The 22,737-nt window shown below is 40.4% G+C and overlaps 1 protein-coding gene across 8 annotated transcripts in view; it reads left to right on the plus strand.

The window, feature by feature from the left end:
* The window catches only part of DAB1 (DAB adaptor protein 1), a 127,069-nt gene that overhangs the window by 52,843 nt on the left and 51,489 nt on the right, over positions 1-22,737 (plus strand). The window lies entirely within an intron of this gene.

Raw genomic sequence — 22,737 nt, forward strand, 5'->3', positions numbered from 1 at the left:
AAAGAACTAGTAGAGATGCTATATACAAATCTATAAATACTGTCTGTGCTGATGGAGTTCTGTCTTTTTGTCCTAAATCTCAAAGTACTTTACTAACTTGAAAAATACGTGCAGGAGTCACAGCACACTGCCTAGAAATCATGGGTATATTCTGCCTATTGTGAGCAGTGCTTTTTTAAAGTTTTAATTTTAGAGCTACTTTGAAAAACCAGAAATGAACCTGCACACATCAGTGATAGGCTATGAATGCAAAAATGATAAAGCAATCAGCCACCACAGAAATGCTGCCACCTCAAGAAATGACAGCAATTTACTGTACACAGCAGTGCAATGCAGCATCATTCTTCATTTGAATATTTGATTTCCAAGATTTGTGTTTCCGATATTTACACAGGTGTAAATCTTTGTAATCCAGAGGGTGTGAAATTAGGGACTATGCCTAAAGTGAGGCTGTAGTGCTGCTTTGCTACCTCATTGTGGCCTTCCAGTATTTGAAGGGAGCATACAAACAGGAGGGGGAACGACTGTTTGTAAGCGTAGGACAAGGGGGAATGGTTTTAAACTGAGACAAGGGAGGTTTAGGTTAGGTATTAGGAAGAAGTTTTGAACACAGAGGGTGGTGAGGCACTGGAACAGGTTGCCCAAAGAGGTTGTGGATGCCCCATCCCTGGAGGCATTCAAGGCCAGTTCTGTGTTAGCTGAGTCCTGCTTTCTCCTATGTGCCTTATTTAATATCTAATAACGAGATTAAGCAGGTCTCACAACTTTTCCATTGCCAAGAACACGCATTCATTTGAATCATTCCTCTCTATATGGCTTCCTTCTTCATAAAACTTATGGAATCTTTCAGACTGTGTTAAATTGCATTGCAATTAGTGGTTAAAATTATTTAAGACACAGCAATTGGGAAGTCGTGTATCCTTAGGAAGCCAGCTTACAAAACTAAGAATGGGTAAAGGATGGACAGAGAAAGAGAAATGCAGTAAAAAAAAAAGCAAACAGCACACAATAAAAGTCTTTGCCTCGTAAGCTGCAGTTTCACAGCAGAAATGTGGAATTGATGGTGTCTGATGATGAACAGCCATAGCCATATATTTCTCCTCTTCAGGAGCATAATGAAGGTCTTAGGTTAGAAGACAAACCACAATGACATTACTTAAAGGTACCCTAGGGAACTTTCCTATACATAGGGCAAAATATATAACTCTATATTTACTTTTACATACAACTTTGTATTTACTTTTCCATTTGAGCCAGCACACTGGTTGGGAAAATCACGGTAAATATTTGCTGCTAGGAAAATAAAGTGAAAAAAACATTATCCTTCTTTAGCTCAAATGAACTCTGTGTTGTTCAGTCAGATAATGCTCACTTTGGAGACACTTTCCACCTGAAAGAAATGCAACAAACTCATGTCAAAGAATACAAGAATATCTGTAGGTTTGATAGCTTCAGAAGATGGCTGGAACCATCAGAAGGGCTGAAGATGAATGCTATAAACTTTTTGATGCAGTCATGGGTGACATTGTTTGCAGATATCACTTACACTCAAATCATTGCCTTAAATGAATCTAATCAACAACAGAAAATGAATTTCATATAAATTTTAATTACGGTGTGAATTGGAGGTTCTTGAGGAATCAGTTAGGAGCTGGCCTACTGAGAGGTAGGTAGGTGTTCTAGGTAGGTAGATAGGTCCAACTGCAAGGCAGGAAGTTGTTCTTAATCTCTGCCCTTTAAAAGCTGATGGTTTCTTCTTATCTTTTCCCAGTGATCGTACAGTGAAGCTGTGTTTGCCCATTGACAAAATTGCCATTATGCTAAAGAAAGATAGCAAAAAAGATGGTAGGCAGGGGAAAGATATGAGACCTTGGGTTAGATTAGGGGGAGGAAAGGTAATCTGTGGGTACTTTCTGCCCTGGGCAAATGGACTGCACAGAAATGGAAATGAATACAGGCAGCAAGACTACAGTCACGGAATTAAAGTTACACGCTGCTGTAAATTGAAGGACACCAGCATTGGACTGGAGCTGTTGCAGAAGTCACTGCACTTCTCTCTGTGTAACACACCTCCATGCTTCTGCACCTTGAAATCAACACGTGGGATTTTTTTTTTATTATTTTTTTTGCAGTGTCTCATTACCGTTCTCTTCTCCTCCACCGTCATTTTCATCAGCCAGCATTGTTGGGTGCAGCTCTGAAATGCTGAGCGTTGATTTCAGCGCGGTGAGCAGCTGCGTGCTCGGCGTGGTGCAGGAGAGGAGCCTCAAAAATCACGTGGAATTCAGAGCTCGGAGCAGAGGCACGCTTTGACCTTCACTGGTTAACCTTGTTAGTCAGTAGATCTGCGCCGATTTGCTATTAATAAGCTGACCTGCAGATCCTGTTTAGAAACACAGATGTGCCAAAAGTAAAGCAGCGGTGCATGCTGTGGTGTGCAAGCGCATAGGTTGCTCCAAAAGTAATGCTTCCTATTTTATATCTCTGGAAACTACTACAGATATAAAAAGCACGATAACATCATTTGATTGAACAAATTCTCAGCTACAAAACACTATTTTTGTCATAGACACCACCTTTAGCTGTGTTTTTTTGCCAATGCTGAATGAGAACCAGGACTTGGCAGTCAGGGATCAGAGTTACCGGCCATGCACCAAGCAGGCTGCTGTCTGATGGGAAACATAGGAGGCAATTTGGAGAGGATTTAAATTAAACCTGAGCATGCGCAGCAGCCCTGAGCCTGGACGGGCTCTGTGCAGATGTGTTGACTTCAGTCTGCTGAGAAAATAGTGCTAGCATCAAAATTGTGAGCAGGAGGCCTCTTCCACCCCTCACGTGTTTGTTTCTTGGGTCTTCTATTCCCTCTTCTTTTATATCATCTGCTGCTTCTCACATTGAAGAATTCTTCACTGGAGCTAAAACCTCAAGACTTGAAATGCATGCAGTTGTAATTTTACCTCTTCATGTGCACTTAGGAGGATGTAAACCTACTGCTAGCTAACAATACAGCAGTACTGATGACACATTTTCCTGTGCAGGGTTGTAAGTGATATTTATTTATGAAAGATGAGGAAAAGGGATGGGTATTTGACTTGTTTCAAGGAAAGTAGCAAGGTGCCACTTAGTACATTAACCCCATCATTTGAATTTGTGTCCTTCTGTCTTGAGGTCTTAAGACTGGAAAGAGATTAGGGAGACCAAAGAAAGTCCCTTGATATTCTGTTCTGCTGAAACGACAGGCAGGCAGTCTCGCTTTATACAATGCTGTCTTCCTGTGTAGAGCAATTAGTGTTAATATGGTAATGATAATTATTTCTATAAATTATTCTTAATTAACTATTTATACAATATGATACTTAAGGATCCGTGTTTAATGTTTCTGTGGGTTTTTTCCCCTGCTGATTGTTTTCCCTATATATTTCTTTTCTGCTCAGCATTAACCCTGCGATATCCAGACTTTGCATTTGATTTAGATGATCAGTAATTAACACAGAATGCTGCAGAGATTACCTGGTAACAGGTGGGTTCATTCCTTCGGTTGTGCTATCATTGCCAACAGCTATTTTTTCAGTATTAGGATCAAGCTCTCCATATCCTGTATTTTGGGGCCAGCAATCCAGAACGTAGAATCATTAAGATTTGAAAAAGATCATGAAGTCATACCCTCAACCCACCCCTACTGTGCCCACTAACCATGTCCCTCAGTGCCACGTCTCCACGGTTCATGAACACTTCTGGGAATGGTGACCTCACCACTTCCCAACATGGGGGTCATCCCACTGTTTCCAGCATGTGGCAATACACCCCTCTGCCCTTCAGTTACATAGAACCATTAAGGTTGGAAAAGATCACTAAGAAGATCATCTAGTCTGCTGCCATCGTTGGCTTCTTTTCCTTGTGCACACAAAGCATATACCAATACTTTATGTACACAATCAGCCTAACTTCCTGCATGCTGCCTAATATAGTGTGTGTTTTCCTTTTTACTATGCTTTATGTTCATTGCACGCACTGCTTTGTTTTATGCGTGCAATGTGCTTATTGAATGTGTGCTTTAGTCAGAGGGATTTTATATTCCATTCTTAGCATCGTTAGTGCTGTTTTCCTAACAATTTTCATCAGGCTGTAGTCTAGTTTAATTCACTTTGCTATTTTGCAGTGCAGTTCCTGTCTGTTGGGCTTTCCTTCTTTTTCTTTTAAGAACACCAGTATCCCAAAACAGTAAGAACCTCAGTATTGTTAGCTTTGTTTCTCTTTTTTTCTGACGTGCTCGGAGCATCATTATGTTAACATGCAGATGTAATATAACATGCCCCATCCTGGAGGCATCCAAGGCCAGGCTGGATGTGGCTCTGGGCAGCCTGGTCTGGTGGTTGGTGACCCTGCACATAGCAGGAGGGTTGAGACTAAATTATCACTGTGGTCCTTTTCAACCCAGGCCGTTCTATGATTCTGTGATCATAGGATTTCTGTAAAGCAGCCAATCAGTTAAAGCCAACAAGTGATGATAACTTTACGAGTCAATTAGCACCTCAATTCATCAGTAGTCACAGTCAAATTAATACTGAAGTAGGCATATGAGGACCTCATCCTTCGTTTGCATTTAGTGAAGGTGCTTTTGCAGTATGTTAATTTGCATTGTGTGCAGAGTGAGTGTAATTTGCAGTGTTCTTATTTTTAGACCTTTCTAAAATGCAGGAACAAAGATCTTACAGAAAGTGGTTTGCTTCAGGTCATCTAAAGAATATAGAAAGCTCAGTCAAGTGCTAGGACTTATTCTAATTAGATAGCACTGATTAACTTTATGTTCTATCTGTTCACTCACAAGGTAGGTATTTCACTTTTTTGCTTTATTTTCATGTCTATTCAGCTTAGGGCTTTTGATGTAAACAAATGTGACTGCATGACTAGAGCAGAAAAAATAACTTTAGCCTAATCAAGCCTAAATTGTCTGCATTAATAAGACCTACAATAATTAAGATACTTTGCAAAAGTGATAAGCTATTCATATTCAATCCATTGCATCCTTAGATTTTTTGCTACATAGGCTTTTCTTTCAAAGGCTGAAAAAAAATGTTGGAAAGAAATATTTATGCTAGTGGTGAGCTCTAGTATATATGAGAACAAATAATTGGAGCTTCAAGACATGATATTTTGGGAAAAGAACAGATAATTACTATTTATTTGTTGTCCCCTCAGCTGCAGCATGTCAAGAAAAAAGTAGCTAATATAAATTGTGCTTCCTTTAGTGCTGATTACTGTGGGAACGCTTCGTCAGAAGTAGCTTTCACTGCTGCAAAATCCTTCATCCAAATGCTCTTGGTGACCAAATGAAAGGAGCTGAGAGCCAGAAGGTGTGTGCTGGTCCTGGCCATACAGGCAGAGAAGGCAAGTCCTGAGCTGACCCAATGTGTTACCCCGACCCATTGTGGTGGGGCAAGTCCTGTTTACAGTGGGCTTTATCTGTTGGAAATGGATCAGTACTGCTAAGCTAGCTCAGTATCCCTGATCTAAGCAAGCACTGGTGTGTTAGTTTGGAGTATATTGAAATATTTGGACTATACGGAAAGCTCAGGACCATGTTTCTCTCTAATACTGCTCCTGTTTCTGTTCTAGTATTCAGGAATATTCTTGATGGTGTTTTAGCACTTGTACTGTATATATATGCTATACCGTCACATCTTCCCTTGGCTCTTCAGGTAGGGCACAGTTAGGGAAGTCTGAGTTTATCCTGTTTGTTGAAAGCAAGCTGGGTGGGTTAGGTTGGTTGTCTGTTGGAATATAGACTTTTATTAAAATTTATGGAACAATAAACAGGTAAATTCTTGAAATCAAGGTGGATTGAATTACAATCAGAAAGAAGTCCCTGCTCTCAAAAGCCCATCACAACCTTGCTATCATCTCACATTCCTCCAGCCTTTCCAGGTCAGTTTATTGGCTCAACCTGTTCCCCACATTATTGCTCTAGACAGAGATCTTCGTGGAGGGAAGGAAAAGAGTTCCTTCCTTCTTTTAAATTTTGTTGCCACCAGAAAGATGAGATGATTATGATGATTGTGCTACTGCCCTTTCATAAAGTGATTACAGGAGTAGGAGGTAAGAAAAACCATCAGGATCATTAGTTCTTTAAAGTTTTTATTATATTTTTTATAGCTACTTATAAGAAAAAGTACAGAATATCTTAGCTATCATGTTTCAGAAATCAGTAGTTTTTGTGGGGAATTTTATGTCACTGATAGAATTTAAAAAGAAAGCAACAAAAACAGCCCTTGACCATTTCACACAATTAGAAGTTGTTTATTTACTCGTTTGCAGAATGCCCAGTAACACCCCAACTGTCTGCCCGCACCTATCCCTTTTTCAAGGCAAAATGTCTTTGCTACTGTAAGCAGATAAATTAATCATAACTGGGTTGTTCTACAGAAGACATTCCTAGGGATAAGGAAGGTCTGATTTCTTTTTTTTTTTTTCAAATGAGGGAACTTAAATTACTTAGGGGACTACTTAGCTTCCACTGCAATTAGATTAATGTAGGAGGAATCTTGATTTATTTCCAGAGATGAGTATATGTTTCTAGGTCAGTGACTCTATTTAGAACAAAAGATTGTAGGGTTTTCTAAAATAAATCAAGCATAGTGCTAGGTGTGTTACTTCCCACTTGAATTGTGCTTTAGTTTTCATATGATTATCTTTTGCCCTTTTCTTGAGAAGTGGCTTGAGACTATAGGTGTTAAAGTTCAGAAGTAATAAATGGATTAGGAAAGAGAAGGAGTGGTAATAAAATGATCTTTGTTTGCTTTCTCTGTGGGCTGATGCCAATCACTCAGAACCGGTACTGTAAGCCAGGAAGGGGAAGACACTTGAAAGTTTATTTCTGCAAAAATAAGTGGGCAAGTAACTTATGTAAGAATAAATGAGGGCTCAGTTTGGAGAGAGCAGAATGAGGCTGTTTTTCATAGGGTGTGTGGCTAAACCAGGGGACTCCTTGTCACAGTGTGATTTAGGCTGTAGCTTTGGGTCAGGTGCTCAAAGTTCAGAAAGCAGTTGGGCAAAGTCAGTGAATTATGTATATGTATGTTTGTGTGTGTGTGCATGTATATCAGAGGCTGCCCTCTCTGGATTAGGGTGTTTCAGGGATTGTGTCACTGCTGTCCTGGTCAGGATGGACCACATGGAGTTAACTTCTTGGAAAGAAAATGATACTCCAGAGTCCAGGTTCATCCCACCAAGTTTAAGGGACTTTAAGCTGACATGTTTTACAGAGGATCTTGATTGCCTTAGGATCCCTCTCAGAAAGTGCATCTCCAAAGCTTAACTTAGGTTTTGGCTGATGCTTGGGGATCTTGACGTAGGGATGGAGGTTCTCCTTGAGATGAGTGCTCTGCCACTTCCACAGTTCAACAGACTGTGATTATTAATAGCGATGTGCAATGTGCTCTGAAGAGAAATGGATGCTTTAAACTGATAGGAAGGTGAATTTAGGGAAGCTCAAGATCACAATTTTCAGACCATGAAACCTTCTGTATGAATAAAGCAGAAATTTCTGGATTTGTCCCCTTTTACACAACTTGGAGAATGTGCCATAGAGGATGCCATTTCCATCGAAAGAAACAAGATTGGAAGTGCAGTATGTTGCACTATGTGTGCTGCTGGTTTGTTAATACATCTCTTGACATGCTTCATGATAGAATCATTACAATTTTACCTTTTGGAGAAGTGAAAAATGGAAGAATTACTGGAACTTCTTTCTGAATATGCAGGATGCAACGCGAGGTTGAAAATTAAGTAATGTTTCTTATGGAAAAATATCCCCTGGTGAACTGCTAAATGTAAATTTTGAGGGAGTTGTGTGTCTCTTTGCTAGTTAAAAAAGAATTTTCTTTCCCAGTAAATGCTCAGGGTGATGAACTTTCTTCCTGACATCTGATCCACACAGGGGGATTTATGGTAAACGTTGGATTAAAAGCAACCCCACCCAATAAAAAAACCCCAACCATTCCTCCCCTGAAAATCCTTTGCTTAGTCCTTCAACACCAAACTGTGAGTCTGTCTGTTCCCTACCTGCTGCCACTTACAACCACTTCTGAGTGCAGTTTCAAGGATTGATGACCAAGCTAATTACCAAACAGTATGTGAACTCACAGCCCAGTGGGTAATTATTTTGTATGGGCCATGTATTGTAGTCTACATGTAAGCAGTCACTGGCAATAGTCATCCACAATAAAATGGAGAGTATTCTGAGGAGTGTTCTGTGTTGCAGCTCAGAAGCAGAGAGCTCTCTGTTGTGATTCAGCCTCCCAAGTTTTTTTTTATAAGGTGACCTGTTATGTATAAACATGGTTTGTCCTCATTGATAATAATGCATATGCAATTGTCGTCTGAATGCTAATCTTGAAATATAGTTTGGGCTGCTTTTGTATTCATGATAGATTTTATGAACCTTTTTCATTGCTGGTGATGTCAGCAGAATCTTTCTATTGAATTATGGATTAGACATTTAATCAAGGTCTGCACACCATTACACAAGTCTCTTCTCTGTTTTCTTCTAAAAAAAATGACATTTGAAAAAAAAAAAGTAGATTCACAATGGAATTGAGTGAACTCCTGATGAATAAAATTCAACTTTGCATCTCGTATTTCTGTCTAACAACAAGCAGATAGAAACCAAGGGATGCATGTCGTGTGATCTTTTCTACTGAAAGCCAACGGTACTTTCAATGTCACGAAGGAAGGAAGGCAAAACTCAGAATCATTTCTGTCAGCTCTGATGCACTGTTTTGGAGTTGTTCATGCAGGTGTTAGTTTTAAAGCATATGTTTGTCCTGGTGTTTCTTTTCTCACCATCTTGAATCACACTTGAGAAGTGACTGCACGACCAGCTCAGGACCACCAGGCTCTGTGGTTCAGTAATTACATCTGTTTTTCTTCCAAATTGTTTTTGTCCAACTGCCTTTTAAAACCATTTCTGTGAGTTGCTAGGATACATTTCTATAAATGGAAACTGTTTACACAGCCTCAACATGATGAATCTTTGTATTTCACTTATTTCTTGCCAAGGCTTCATTGTAAGGCACTGCTGAAGTTTACTAAGCTCTAGAAATTGTCATATAATCCTGTTTCTTTGTTTGTTATAATCAGAGAAATACACAGCTGATTAAATGAGTCTTGTTTTGTCTACTGTTATTAACTCTTTTGAGCTCTGTGATGACATTATTCGCCAGTATTCTTCAGTCAGCTCAATCCTGGCTAAGTCACCACTTTGCCAGCCAATAAACAAATCTTACTGCACAAAGTAAAACTGACAAGTCGACCTTTTCTCCACTTGTGCATTTACACACTGTGTTTTAAATGTGAAACTCGTGGTATTTTAGTCTGCTTACGAGTTTGGGAAGATATTGGTAGCCATCAATTCTTGGATTTTGTGAAAAGGAATGTGTTTTACTGGCTCACATATACAATCTTTGGAATGTGCTACAGTGCTGATCTTCTGGTACTGTAGAGCACGTGTCCAACCCGCTCATTTTATGGTTTTGTTGCCCTCTTTTTTTTTATGTTTTAATGAAAAATATCAATGAAAAGAAAGTTTTGTTACTTATGCACTTTAACTCTGTCATATGTTTTATACGTGGCCCAAGACGATTCCTATTCACTCAGCGCAGCCAAAAGGTTGGACACCCATGCTCTAGAATTTGCCTTTGAATTCCAAGTGGGTTCCACGTTTCCCATGTCAGCACAGTTGGACCTTGGTTGAAGGGTGGAGCAGTTGGATTCTCCTGGGGTATTCCATTCCATTCAGGTGGCCATTGCCTAATTTTTGAGAGCTGTGGAAAGATGAAATCCGATCACTTGAAACCAAGTCAAACTCAAAAAAATATGGTTCTAAGGATCAAGCTTTTCTTATCTTACTCCATCTGCTGTAACTCCTTGTGCTCTGCTAATGTTAGATTTCCTGAAACACGAAGGATTTCTTTTATATATCAGTAATTTTTAACCATAAAATCTGCATGGTAGAAATATTTTTTTCGACGTCTGAATTCCTATTTTGATCTGCCATTTCTGGCTCAGTTGTGATGTTTTTAATGTCAAATAGATTTTATTTTTGTTGTATCATGTAGGAGAGTGAGTGAAGAAAAGTACTGGCATTTAAATTTTAATAGAATTTTTCTTAAACGGTAGTTCTGGGATTAGTCTTATTAGTGACTGTTGTGATTCTTTCAAGCCAGTCCAATGGGCAGTTAGGTAATTGCTGTGGGTAGAATCAACGATCAGATTATATTGAATGCCTGCAGACTACCAAAAAGGTCTAAGGGAAAGCTATTAAGATGAAACAAAATATAGCATTTAAATCATTGCATGAGAAGCGAGCTCACAAAGGGAACACAGATCGTGGTTTGATTACCCCTGCAGAAGGACATTTAGAAAATTAATATTAGGACATTGGTAATTGAAAGTGTTTAATAAGAATGAATGCCCTCCTTTTATCTATGATTAGAAAGGTCTTTGACAAAACATGGCTGTGTGTGTATGTCAAGCAAATATGGGAAGTAATGTGCTCAGGTCTTTGTATAGCTCCTGGAGGTGTCAGAGAAGTAAACTTTCAAGGGCAGTGTACAGCTTCTTAATGATTCACAGTGGCCAAAATGCGTTTAATAGCTGCATGGTTGATGAATTACAGAGCTCCATCATCTAATAATTGTTTCACGTGTAACATTTCTATCTTTCTATCTTGGTTGTTTAAAGGCAACCTGGAGGTTTGTTAATATTCAAAGGTGAAAGAGGATCAAAAGGGCATGTGTATCTTTCTTAATTGGCTGGGGACAAGTTCTTAACTGCAGAGAGTTAAAGCCATTCCTTCCTGGAGGCCTTGTTTCCTGCAATAGAAAGCCTAGATCTGCTGTTTGTTCCTGTCTTTATATGACCAAATGGTCACAGGTGACCATGGGTGGGTAATGGACTTTTCCATCTCTGTGTTACCGCAGAAGTCTTATCTGCAGCTTTTTATCCCAGGTTGGTGTCATTCCAAATCTCTCACTGGAACAAGTGTTTCCATGAGAAACCAGACTAAAAAGAGAAAATAGAAGCAGTTCTGTTACTGCCTAGTATGTTACAAAGAAAAAAACACGATCTGCGAATCTGGATTACTGGAGTGTTTGAAGCTGTGGTAACCCAGTTGTTAGCAACCCTAATTTAGATGTTGTTTTTTTTTTTTTAAACGTAAGTATGATTTATTTGATGTATGTTGAATTAGAAAACTCATGAAAAAATATTCTGACATAATCAGAATTATATGGCTAGAAATTGACCTACTTTGCATGACAGATGCTTGAGAATCCCCTAGCTAATAGCACACTAACCTGGCATAGCAATGCCTTATCTTATAATTCACTAAGCTTCATACAGACATTAAATTATTTGACACTTTTTTATTTTTCATGGAGATTAGACACGGTCAATTCTGTTTGTAAATGAATAACTGATAGGCAAGTTGTTGAGAAGGCGTTGGGTTGCAGTCCAAAAGAGGACTCGTGCATCACTCAATCTGTGCTTTTAGCATGGCCTCACAAAATGCTGCCGTGTTAGAAATAGCCTGAACAGTTTTATGTTGCCAGTGATCAAACAACTGGAGTCTCACACCAAGCAGACAGAAGATGCTCCTCTGAAGATAATCAGAACTGCACAAGAAATAGTATTAATTTTTTGGAAGTCTGGCAATATTTTAATGATATAAATAGATTCTATTTTTCTCCCCGAGGCTGTTCTTAATGCCTGTGTTGATTTCAGCAGACTGATTTTATCTGCGTGTCCTTAAAGTTAATAGGACAAGAATTTTGCACAGGTTAAGTTAATATAACACTCCTTCCTCGGAGTTTATATGGATTTTTATTTTTTCAATCATCTTCCTTTATTTTAAAATACCAGTGCAGGTGCTGAAGCCGTTTAGGTTCACTTTGCATAGAATATAGTTTTCAGGCTCCATAAATTTTTGTTGTTCAGTTCTAGCACAATAAATGGTAGTGCATTTATTGCTTTTTCTTTTTAATGGGAGGAACGTAACTGTCTGGGTCTCATTTCTGTGAAGAAAACCTTCTCCTTTTTTTGTACAATTCTTGCAATGAAGAAATCAATCAAATCAATCAAAATCAACATCATTAGCTCCTCTTCTCTCTTTTCAGTTGTTTTCTCCACTTTGAAGGAGCTTCTGTAGACAAAATCAACTTTGTTCATGCTTCTTTTCCCACGGCCTTCAGAGGAATGTGACTTTGCTTTCCTGTAATGAACTCTTATTACTACAAAGGTAGTAGAAATACATGTATAATTTTGGCAAATATATTCTCTTTCAGGCCTTCAATGTGGGACAAACAGAGGTACAAGTCCTGCTCTCTAGCTTGGTTTATTCCAACAACATAAAACTTCCTATAAAAAGGTCAAACTGCACCTTTGACACACAGATATCTCTCAATAAGGATAAGATGTGGCCATCCTTTAGGTCACCTGTCAGCAGATAGAGTCTTGGGAGCACTAAGGAGGCAGCATCAAAGCAGAGAACTGCTCAGCTTTGGAATGATGGTGGTCTCCTGCCCTTGTGTAGAAACTGTAGGTACTGATCTTCAAGAGCAGCACATTTGTTAAACTGTGTAACTTTGTAGAAATTCTGGTAGCACAAAGCAGTTGAACTTGGCTTTTTTGCCTGTTTCCACTTGCACACCACCAAGACTTTTTGGGTTCAACCATCATGGCTGAGGTTGGCAGGAACCTTGTGCCCCTACAACCCAACCTGCTCTTGAAAAATGACCTCAGGTTTTCCAAGTTGAATGATTTCCTTTTCTGTTACTTGAAGTGGGTTTTGTTGTTACTGGGGGTTGTTGTTGTATTTTTATCACTTTCCTGCTAATTCTTTAATTCTTAATTTCCTGAGCAACAACCTCAAATCTTAATGGTTGATTCCTGAGCAGGGTGGCTCCGGAAACAAGAGCTCTCCTGGTGTGCTGATCCTCCATGGCACCGTACACGTGAGAGGCATAAACCCCAGTACCTTACCTCTGGAATCTGTTCTGGCACAGGGGTGTTTCTCTTCTTATTAACTTTTTGCCATGGGGTGATTGCCTGCAGTAGTCTTTTCATTTCTGCCTCCTGCTGCCACTTTGACAATAGGAACAGCAGCAGGAGGCAAAAATGAAAGGACCAGATTGAAAGAAGCACTTTGCCACTGTTGTAATTTTGAAATTGATGGTGTTTTTTAGCCCAAAGTCTCAGAAATAAAGCTGCTTTTCTCTTTGCCTCCTATTGTTTTTCCAACAGGGAGAGACATTCTCTGATGTTGCAGAGGCAGTGGGAAGCCAAAATGAAAATAATTTTCTCCCTGAAACGTTGGATTGCATAAAGTGAACAATTTCAAGAGGGAAATAGCATTATGTTTTCTTGTTGACTGCCATGTGGTGAATACTGGTATTTCCGTTTGCCCATGGAAAATAAATAGCAGCTGCTTTTCTTACTGAATTAATGTCATCATAGAATATTTCCTATAAATCTACTGACTGTGCATTTTTAACATGTCATTTTTATGCTTTCCCTTTTTCTGCACTAGAGAAGGCTTTGTAACACGGGTATCTAATTTCCCCCAGAGGCCATGTGCTGTCTCTAATATCATGGCCTTGGACTCAGCTTTTTCAGCCAGAGTTATTGGTCTGCACCGTGCAGAACTGTGCTTTATACCCATATCGTTGGGATGACCAATAAACCCTGACATAATGGCCAGTATCACTTATGCCAGAGCAAGTAAAGTGCAGAGTAGTCCTGTAGGTTGACATTGATGTCACAGCATGGAACAGGTTGCCCAGAGAGGTGATGAAAGCCCCATCCTTGGAGACTTTCAGGGACAGGCTGGACCAGGCTCTGAGCATCCTGATTGATCTGTATACTGAGGGGAGTTGAACTATATGACACTTAAAGATCCCTTTCTACTCAAAAGATTCTATGATTATATGGCACACAATGTGGTTTTTCTGCTGGAGTCTTTGCTCGGTGGGATGGGAACCTAAGTGTTGTTTGGGTGACACAAAGTAGATGATGAACCATTGAATATCAGTCAACAGTGTGTTCAGGAGGCCTAGAAGGTCAACAACATTCTTGCTTGTGTCTGAAACAGAGTGGCTAGCAGGAGTAGGGAAGGACTTCTCTTCTTGGCACTGAGGAGGTTGTGCCTTGAACACTGCATTCAGTTCTGGGCTCCTCATTCCGAGGAAGTCATTGAAAAGCTGGAGCCTGCCCGAAGAAGGGCAGCAATGCTGGTGAAGGATCTAGAGATCAAGTCTTGGGTAGAGCAGCTAAATGAACAGGGATGTTTTAGACTAGAGTAGAGGGAATCCAGGGGAGATTTTACAGTTCTCTACAACCACCTGTTGTTGGCTGTAGTGAGGTGGGGATTGGTTTCTTCTGTGAAGCAACGGGTCATAGGATGAGAGGGCAAGTAATGCCAGGGGAGGTTTAGATTGAATGTTAGGGAACAGTTCTTTTATGAAAGGACTGTGAAGCATTGGAACAGGCTGCCCAGTGAAGTAGCTGAGTTACCATCCTTGGAGGTGTTTAAAAGACACGTAGATGTGGTGCCTATAGACATGGTTTCATGTTTTAGTGGTGGACTTGGCAATGCTAAGTTTAAGGTTGGACTTGATGACCTTATGCCTCTTCCAACCTAAAAGAGTCTATAATTCTGTGGGGTGGGTTGAGCTTCATAGCAGACCATGGAGGAGAGCCTTGTGCTGCCTGAGACTGATGTTCCTAAGGAAGCAAGTGCTCTGCTTTTGGTGACACATCATTTGCAAAGGTGAGCCAAGTCAGTCAGGGGACAGAAGCATGGACTCTGCAGAGCAAACTGCAGATAGTCAGCCCTCTACGCTGACGTATTTCTGTAGGTGCATGAAGTGATCATGCATCACAAGACCACGCTGTGGACAAGAGAGGCTGAAGTGTAGATCAGTGACTTCAGTTGTCTGGGGCTCCTGCTCTTTTCTTTGGTGACTTTAATGTATGTAATTGAATAAATTGGTCTCTTATTGAACATGTGAGGAATTTGGGAGGGCTAATCAGAGCGTAACCTTTTCTTCGCTTGCTCTTTTTACAGTCTTGGAGAATTAACATTTATCTTAGGGTAGCACAAGTATTTGGCCTTTATAGGAAGCGAACTGATTCTCCATCCTTTTTCTCTCATCATACATAACAAAAACGAAATTCTTGGATAGACTCGTCAACAGAATGCATTTGTATGCTTTGAAGTGTAAATTGTGAATTTATGTGTCTCGATGCGACTTTGGGGCACTGGGTGTAAGTGTGTGCATGTCTGTGTCCTCGATTAGTTACAGTCTAATTAAAATTGTTCTTGCAAATCACATTCTTAAAGTCAGATGCAGGTAGATCCTTAACAGGGACTTGGGTTTTATTGATTACCGTAGGATTAAAGAGAGTCAGGTGAATTCGGTAGCTCTGCAAATCTTGCTGCCTCTTCACACGCAAAAATGTTTGTCTTTAAAAGATTTATTTTTTTTTTAACTGGTTTGGCTACATTTCAGCTGCTGTGGGGAATTTTGGAAGAGGCGACAATTGCAATTCACATTATGCTTCCGCCACCAGTTCAGATTTGGTTGGGAAATGACACGTGGTTTCTCAGCACCTTTTGAAATGGCCACTCCTTGCTACTCTGAAGTTCCTTTATGGGAACGTTTGGCAGCAGCTTCTGCCTGCTGGCTGCTCTGGTTGGCCATATTAGTGCAGCCCTGATGTGCCCCTTTCTTTTCAAAGCATCTGGGCTTTTACTGCACACCTGTAAAACTGTTTGCTTGTTAACCCTAATTAAAAATTACTGTAAAATCGATCACAGCAACGCAGAGATGGAGCAAATATTTTCAGTCACCTTTAATCAAAGTTGTTTGTCCCAGAAAGATGCAATTCCATACCAAGATGAGTAAGGGATGAACTGGTTGATGACCCTGTGTTCCAAAGGCCTACATTTACTTGATGTCTGCTTGATTTAAACATTTGCCTGAGCTTGAAACACTCTGTGAACAAAGCACACAGAGTTCTGTATTTTAAGAAAGAAAAGCCACAGAAAACTCTCTTCTCCCATCCCCTCCAGTTGTGCTGCAATGTTAATTTTTATCTCGATTACTTACGCAGAAAATGGACCACCAACTTCTCCTCGCTTCACTTTTGTCCATTCCCTAGAGCTCGCTGAGCAAGGCTACTACCTCAAAATGAAGTTTTATTGCATTGTCGTATTTCAGTTTATAGCAGGGGTTTTAGCTGCTTCTGCAGCCTGTGGAAAGGCACCTTACAAAATGGCTTTTGGAGATTTATGAAGACTTGCACAGCATGGAGGCTGAAAGGAAGTTTAATTACATTCAGCTTTTGGTCATTTCTGTGTCTGACGATGTGCCCATACACTGTCATCTCAAAGACCATCTAAGAAAATAAAATTGATCAGTGAGCCTTCTGGCTAAATCTAAAACGAGTGCTTTGTCATCTGCCCATGGAGCGTGTGTGCTCAGTCACTGTCAGCCCCAGTGTGCTCGCCCCAACCTTCCTAGCACTGAGATTTGTCCAAAAGTTTAATCAAACGTTATTTTATTCCGAGGCCTTCTCTGTAAATAATTGAATTCTTCTCTTGACATATTCACATGTAATTCCTTGCACTATAAAGAAATAATTTAATCTATTCCACTCAACCGTTTTGCTTTGGAGACAGTAAAATGCCCATCTTGTTTTGTACTAGCTCGTGTAGATACAGCACGTTAAGATAAAAACTTGGCAGGCACAGTTGCTGTCACCTTGTGAATGACATCTGTGCTCATAAAGCTCTGATCAGAGACGGCAAATACTATGGAAACATCTTATTTATTTATATAGTAAACTTGGTTCTGCGAGTGGGGCTGTGTAGGTGTCTTTGAGTACTGTAATTCACAGGCTAATGGTGCCAGGAGCCATAAAGTCTCTCAGTTGGAGGTTACAGTGAATAGCAGCACTGAACAATTGGGAAATACTGCTGAGATGATAGTCTGAGTGATGATTGAGTTTTCCTGGAGAGCCCTTATCTGTGTTTAAAATTGTAGGCAATGTTTTTAAATTTAACCGTAATAGGAGTTCATTGAGCCTATAGAGTGGTTTCCATTTCACCTCTTTAAATGGTTTGTCATTTTCCCAAAAAATATTCTGTGTTTGCACTTGAGACAAATGTTAGCGTTGCTGTTGAAATTGGGCATTTTACCTTTTTCTGAGTGGAAGCACCAGCAGAGCAGCAGGGAGGTTTCCCTCTCCTTGCCCAATGAGGAGGCTCGTGGGTCCCACCAGCACTGCCAGACAGGGCAGCTCACAGGAGGAGGTGGGATTCTGGACAGAAGGAAGCTTAAAAGGTAGCTTGATGAGGCTTTATGTTCTTATACCTTGCAACATCACTTTCTTAATGAAATACTTCCCAAGAGGGTTCCGAAGTTGTCCCTTCAATGTTAACTAGGCAACATAAAACTAGAATCATAGAATCTTCAAGGTTGGAAAAGGTCTTCAAGATCCACAAGCCCCATTGATCCCACCGTGCCCACTGACCACATCCCTCAGTGCCCCATCCCCACGGTTCTGAAACACTTCCAGAGATGATGACCCCACACTCCGTGGGAAGCAGTGCCAGTGCATCACTGCTCTTTTGGAAAACAAGTACTGCATTTGGGGTACTGCAGACCTTTACCAATATCACTCTGGGGCGGTGAAAGGACAAGTTTCCCTCCAACACATTCAACTTGCATTGTAACCAAGACTTTTCTAAAGGCTTCTACATAGAAAAGAGGTACTTACCTTAGATGAGAGAAGGATTTGGGCATGTATTTGTTTAGTTTAAACATCCTATGTAGAATTGCTATCTGTTACATTGTGAAGAAACCCAAGGTGCTGCGATCTCACCATCAAGTCCCAGTTTCTTTTTGGGTGCTGTGCATTGGAACTGTGGTTCTGTGCAACCATTGAGAATAATGTGCCATCAGGGAGAGGGGCCTGTCTGAGCTGCTCATGGCTCTTTTGTGAACTGCTTCTCAGTGGCTGCTGTACTGAAAGGTACATATAATTGTGTGTGAATATTTTCTCTTTAACACCTACTTATGCGCTTTTTTTTTTTTTTCTCTTCCTGGGGAAATCTGTAGTTGATTAAAATTACCATGAATTTTCTTAGGTAATTGCTACCAAATGAAGCTGCGTGCAGTGTGCGTATGCATATGTGCAAATACAAAGAAGCGTGGATAAATACATACGTGGAAATAGGGGCACAGCTAATGGGAAACATCTTTTACTAAGCAATTAATTCACAGCTCTCCAGCCTGTGCCATGTCTTGGAGGTCACTGCGCTGCAGTGTTTTGTGTTCTCCTCTGCACCGGTGCTATAAAAATGCTAATTGTCCCCATGAAGATGTAGGCTGTTTATAAGCACAGGCGTGATTGTTTTGCAGCCCTGTGAGCTCTAAGGCGGTGTTATTTCAGGTTTGTAATTTGAATGTGTGATGAATACAACTTTGACAGTTTATTAGTTAGAAAAGGAGAAAAAATAACAGACACCGGTGTGTCGTTCTTCAGCAAATTGATTGCCAGGAGCATGTTATTGACTTTGGTGATAATATCATTATATATTTTACGGTCATAAAATCAAGAAATTCAGATTATACCCTGAGGGCTTCACACATTTAAATAAAGGATATAGCCATTTCCTGGGCTATTGGTTTAGATTGCTGGATGCTGTGAGGAATACGTAGTATGTTAGAAGTAGTGCACTTATTGCTGCGATGCCCTGGTTTATTTTCTTTTTCTGCTTGTGAAATACCCTTACTTACAAGTCCCCTGGGTTGCTCAACATGTTGGCATATTACTGCACTGCTGGTTCAATGCTCCGTGGGGCTGAGAGCTGTTACAGTCTGGTCCTGGACTTGTATTGAGGTGAAGGTGAGTCATCTTCAGGCACTCTGCCCAGGCTGTTCAGAGCTGGACTTTCTGCCTCATTTTCCTCTTGGACTACATAAGAGGGCTTTGAGAACTAGTTTATAGTCACATCTTGGGATTGAGTGTACTTGAGGCACTTAGTTTGAGTACTTTGGATTTGGGGTTCAAGTCTGTCTGTAGTTTGGTGAAGGCATCTTAAGTCATATTGCCTTGGATGAAAATGATTGAATATATTTAAAACCTCGTTTATTACTTTTAGATTTATTGAGATCGATAAAGTACCCTAAACCTGCTGCAATAGGAAACTTCCCTGCTTCAGCTGCCAACACAGGACTACGTTGCATCACAGCACTCTAGGGATTTGTGGTGCTCTTAGGATTGCACAAATCCAAGTGCAAAGCTGCAACCCTGCAGCAAAGGCCATGTTTGCTGCATGGCAGGGAGTGGCTGCGGCTGGAATGCATGTGGCTTCAAGGGGAGCAGTGGCATATAGAGGAGTAGATACAATAATCTCCCAGACATTTACATTTAAAGTGCCTCTGAGGATCACAAATCCATATGCCGCAAACAAAACGTTTATTTGCCTATGTCAACAGTGGCATGCTTACTAATTAAAAGTCATTACCTTTCTAAATTGAGTTTGTGTGACATTGTTGTTAGTGTTCGTTTTGCTTTTGCATTCATTTCTCAGTGCGGGACCTGAGCATCAGTTCTGGTTTCCTTCTGGATGGTAAGATGTTTGTGTTTGATTGCAAACAAGTGCCTGGGATGTTTGGTTCATGAAAGTAATTTGTGAAGGAGTTCGAGAGCAAATCATTGGGCAGTAACCATTGGTCTTGAAGGTAATGAAGTGTAATCCATTTTAGAATGGGCTAATGGTGTTGGGTCATCTGATGAAGATCCCCTCCTGTACAGGGGATGGTGGGCAACTGAGATGCACATGAACTTCTCACCCACTGTGGCTTCAATGAGTATGGGGGTCTGCATAGTCAAAGAAAGCACCCTAAAATGGAAACCTAAGGAAATACATGTTTATAAAAATAAGTACCTGTCATTAAACACGTGTTCTAATTTTGCTCTAAACTGTTGTCTAGTAATGAATGGTGGAAAGCTTTCCGGTGTAAACTGCAGCTTAAGGATTTGGATGGAGGAGATGTGGCCATACAGCGAGGAGAGAGACAAGTTGCAGATGGCTGGTTCATAGCAGAGGGCAGTGCGTATGTGCATCTCCAGGCTTTACATGGGACATATGCTCAAGGGTTTTTATGGCTGAATTTGTAGTCTCTAGTAATTTGCAGTTTCCACCACAGTTTAAAATATCGACATCGTTTTCAGGTTGATGATTTTTCCAGTCATTTATCCCCCAAACCACTCCATCCTACTTAATCTGGGTCATAATTAACATGAGGCTTGTGCGTAGGCAAACACAGCCATACGTTGTGTTTGAATGGGCTATTAATGTCATAGATTTACTTTCATTCTGAAAAATAGATCATAGGTTGGAATAAGTATAAATGTTCAAATAAGTGGGTGAATGCACGCTCGTTATCATGACTCAGGAAGCACTCTGCAGTGCTTACGTGCATGGAGTCACAGTGATATTACTATTAGCTAACAGCTGCCTTCTGCTATAATGAAGACGTAAGGCTGAAAATTGTTGGCAAGAAAGCTGCTGGAATTGAATTTTATTTACTGCGAATCAACAGGATATCTTTGCAAGTGTAGGAGACATACGGGAAAAGTCCACTGTGATCCTTGTAGTTTGTCGTGTCTCCAGATGTTCTCCCTCCTGCCCAACATTGGGGGCTGAAAGAGGAAAGGGTTTTTTCATCAATTCTGGCTGGCAGTGCCAACATCTGCCTTGGTGTTCCCCTGAGGAGAGCTGTTAACATTACTTCAAGTTTCAGATTTATCATTTGTGCCTCATTTGTGGCGTTTTGTTTCTTTATTTTATTTGGTTAGCTATTCTTTAAATACCATGTGAGAGCATGAAGTTTCAACCTGCTGTTTATTTCCTTCTGAGGGAGCAGGAGCGAGAATAAATCAAAGGAGACAGTTGGGTGGCCCTTGAACTAGCACAGCATCCCTTCTCAGCTACCTTATTTTTAGGAATTATAAATAAGGCATCAAGACATTGCTTTGGGCAGATCCTTGTCATTGAATGAAGTGGTATTTGTGTGCTCAAACACACTCCAAGACCTCAACATGCTTGAAATAGCATGTTTAACAAACATTTAGCTCTTTCTTAGTTCACAGCATGGACTGTGCTGTGTGCTGGGTGAAGGAGAGACAAATGAAGCTCTTGATTTGGAAGTATTCTATCTTAGTCATGTATGCTACCTATATTTTCCCATGGTGAGATGGTAGAAATTTCAGTTCCATAGTTTTGAGCCAGGTTTGTTCATCCCCTTTGGTGTGTGTGTAAAGCTAGCAAAGATTTTTGACCTGCTGGCAAAGATTTTTTTAATAGAAATGCAAAACAAAAGAGCTTTTTCCTCCTAATTTTGTCCTACTTATCAAAAACTATTTGTGCCAAAGCAGATTTTATTAATTTTTTTTTGTTGTTGTTCCTTTGAGTAGTATTTTTTCTGTGCTTCAATCTGTCCAATTAAGAATAAGTTTGAAGAATGTTTGGGGCCCGAATTCTCAAATGCAGTTGTCTAAAACTAGCTTCTTGTTCCTCTTTTACAATACCTAGAAGTACAAGATGAGCTCTATGACTGGATGGGAGTATAAATTCATGCAACATTGGTCTGTGTTTGGACCAAGTATTTGGCCTCGTTGAATCCCTGGAGGCATTCAGGGCCAGGCTGGATATGGCTCTGGGCAGCCTGGTCTGGTGGTTGGCGACCCTGCACATAGCAGAGGGGTTGAAACTAGATGATCATTGTGGTCCTTTTCAACCCAGGCCATTCTATGGTTCATGTATTTTGCTGGAATCCATTGGGAGCCAAAAATGTCCAATTCTTCAGCATGTCCCAGTTCTGCTTGCTTGTTTGTGCTGCAGGTATTTGGCTTTAGCTGCTTGCTTGCTTGCTTGCAAATATTTACAGCTTGCTGCTGCTTTTTGTTTCAGATTCTAGCACAAAAATCCAAAGACAGTAGACAAAAGCATTTTTAAGCATGTTTAGGAAGACTGATTACACAAAACAAACCCCTCTGCAGACACTTGCTGGGGATGAGGAACCAAAGCATGACAAGTGCTCATATTCCTACAGTCAAAATGCCTTTCATGCGTCGCTGTAGTGCCATGGTTGTGTACTCATCTGGTCTGCACACAGTAGTTTATGTACGCTGACCCTATCAGTGCTGTGCTTTATTAACCTGTGATTGCTTTTTTATTAAGAAACATCTCATGCCATTTTTCAGCTTCTCAGCTTGAGCGTATGAGAGCCAGCGCTGCTAGTGATGGCCCTTTGTATGTGTCTACCAACAGAAAGAATAGAACAAGGAGCTGGTGTTTATTGTGTGGGTTTTAGTGCGGCAGTATTCTTGAAGGAAATAACATTGTTTGTTTTTTTATTGCTGAAATGATAATAGCCTGAGTATTGCTGATACGGTTAGATAAGTTGTAATGCGAGGGAACAGCAGCATGTTTCTGTGAGAGTTTTGTCTGCAAAATGAAGAATTCTCAAGTGTATTGGGATTAAAACAACCCGGGAAGATCAGAAGTGTTCAGATTTGTCAGGTCTGATTCGGGCTTATCTCTTATTTCCGTAAACCTAATTTGTGTGCAAATTTTGTGCAGGAGATTTTGTATGGCAACAATTC

The sequence above is a fragment of the Tympanuchus pallidicinctus genome, unplaced genomic scaffold (assembly GCF_026119805.1).
Source record: "Tympanuchus pallidicinctus isolate F22 unplaced genomic scaffold, pur_lepc_1.0 scaffold7, whole genome shotgun sequence".
NCBI classification, from domain to species: domain Eukaryota; kingdom Metazoa; phylum Chordata; class Aves; order Galliformes; family Phasianidae; genus Tympanuchus; species Tympanuchus pallidicinctus.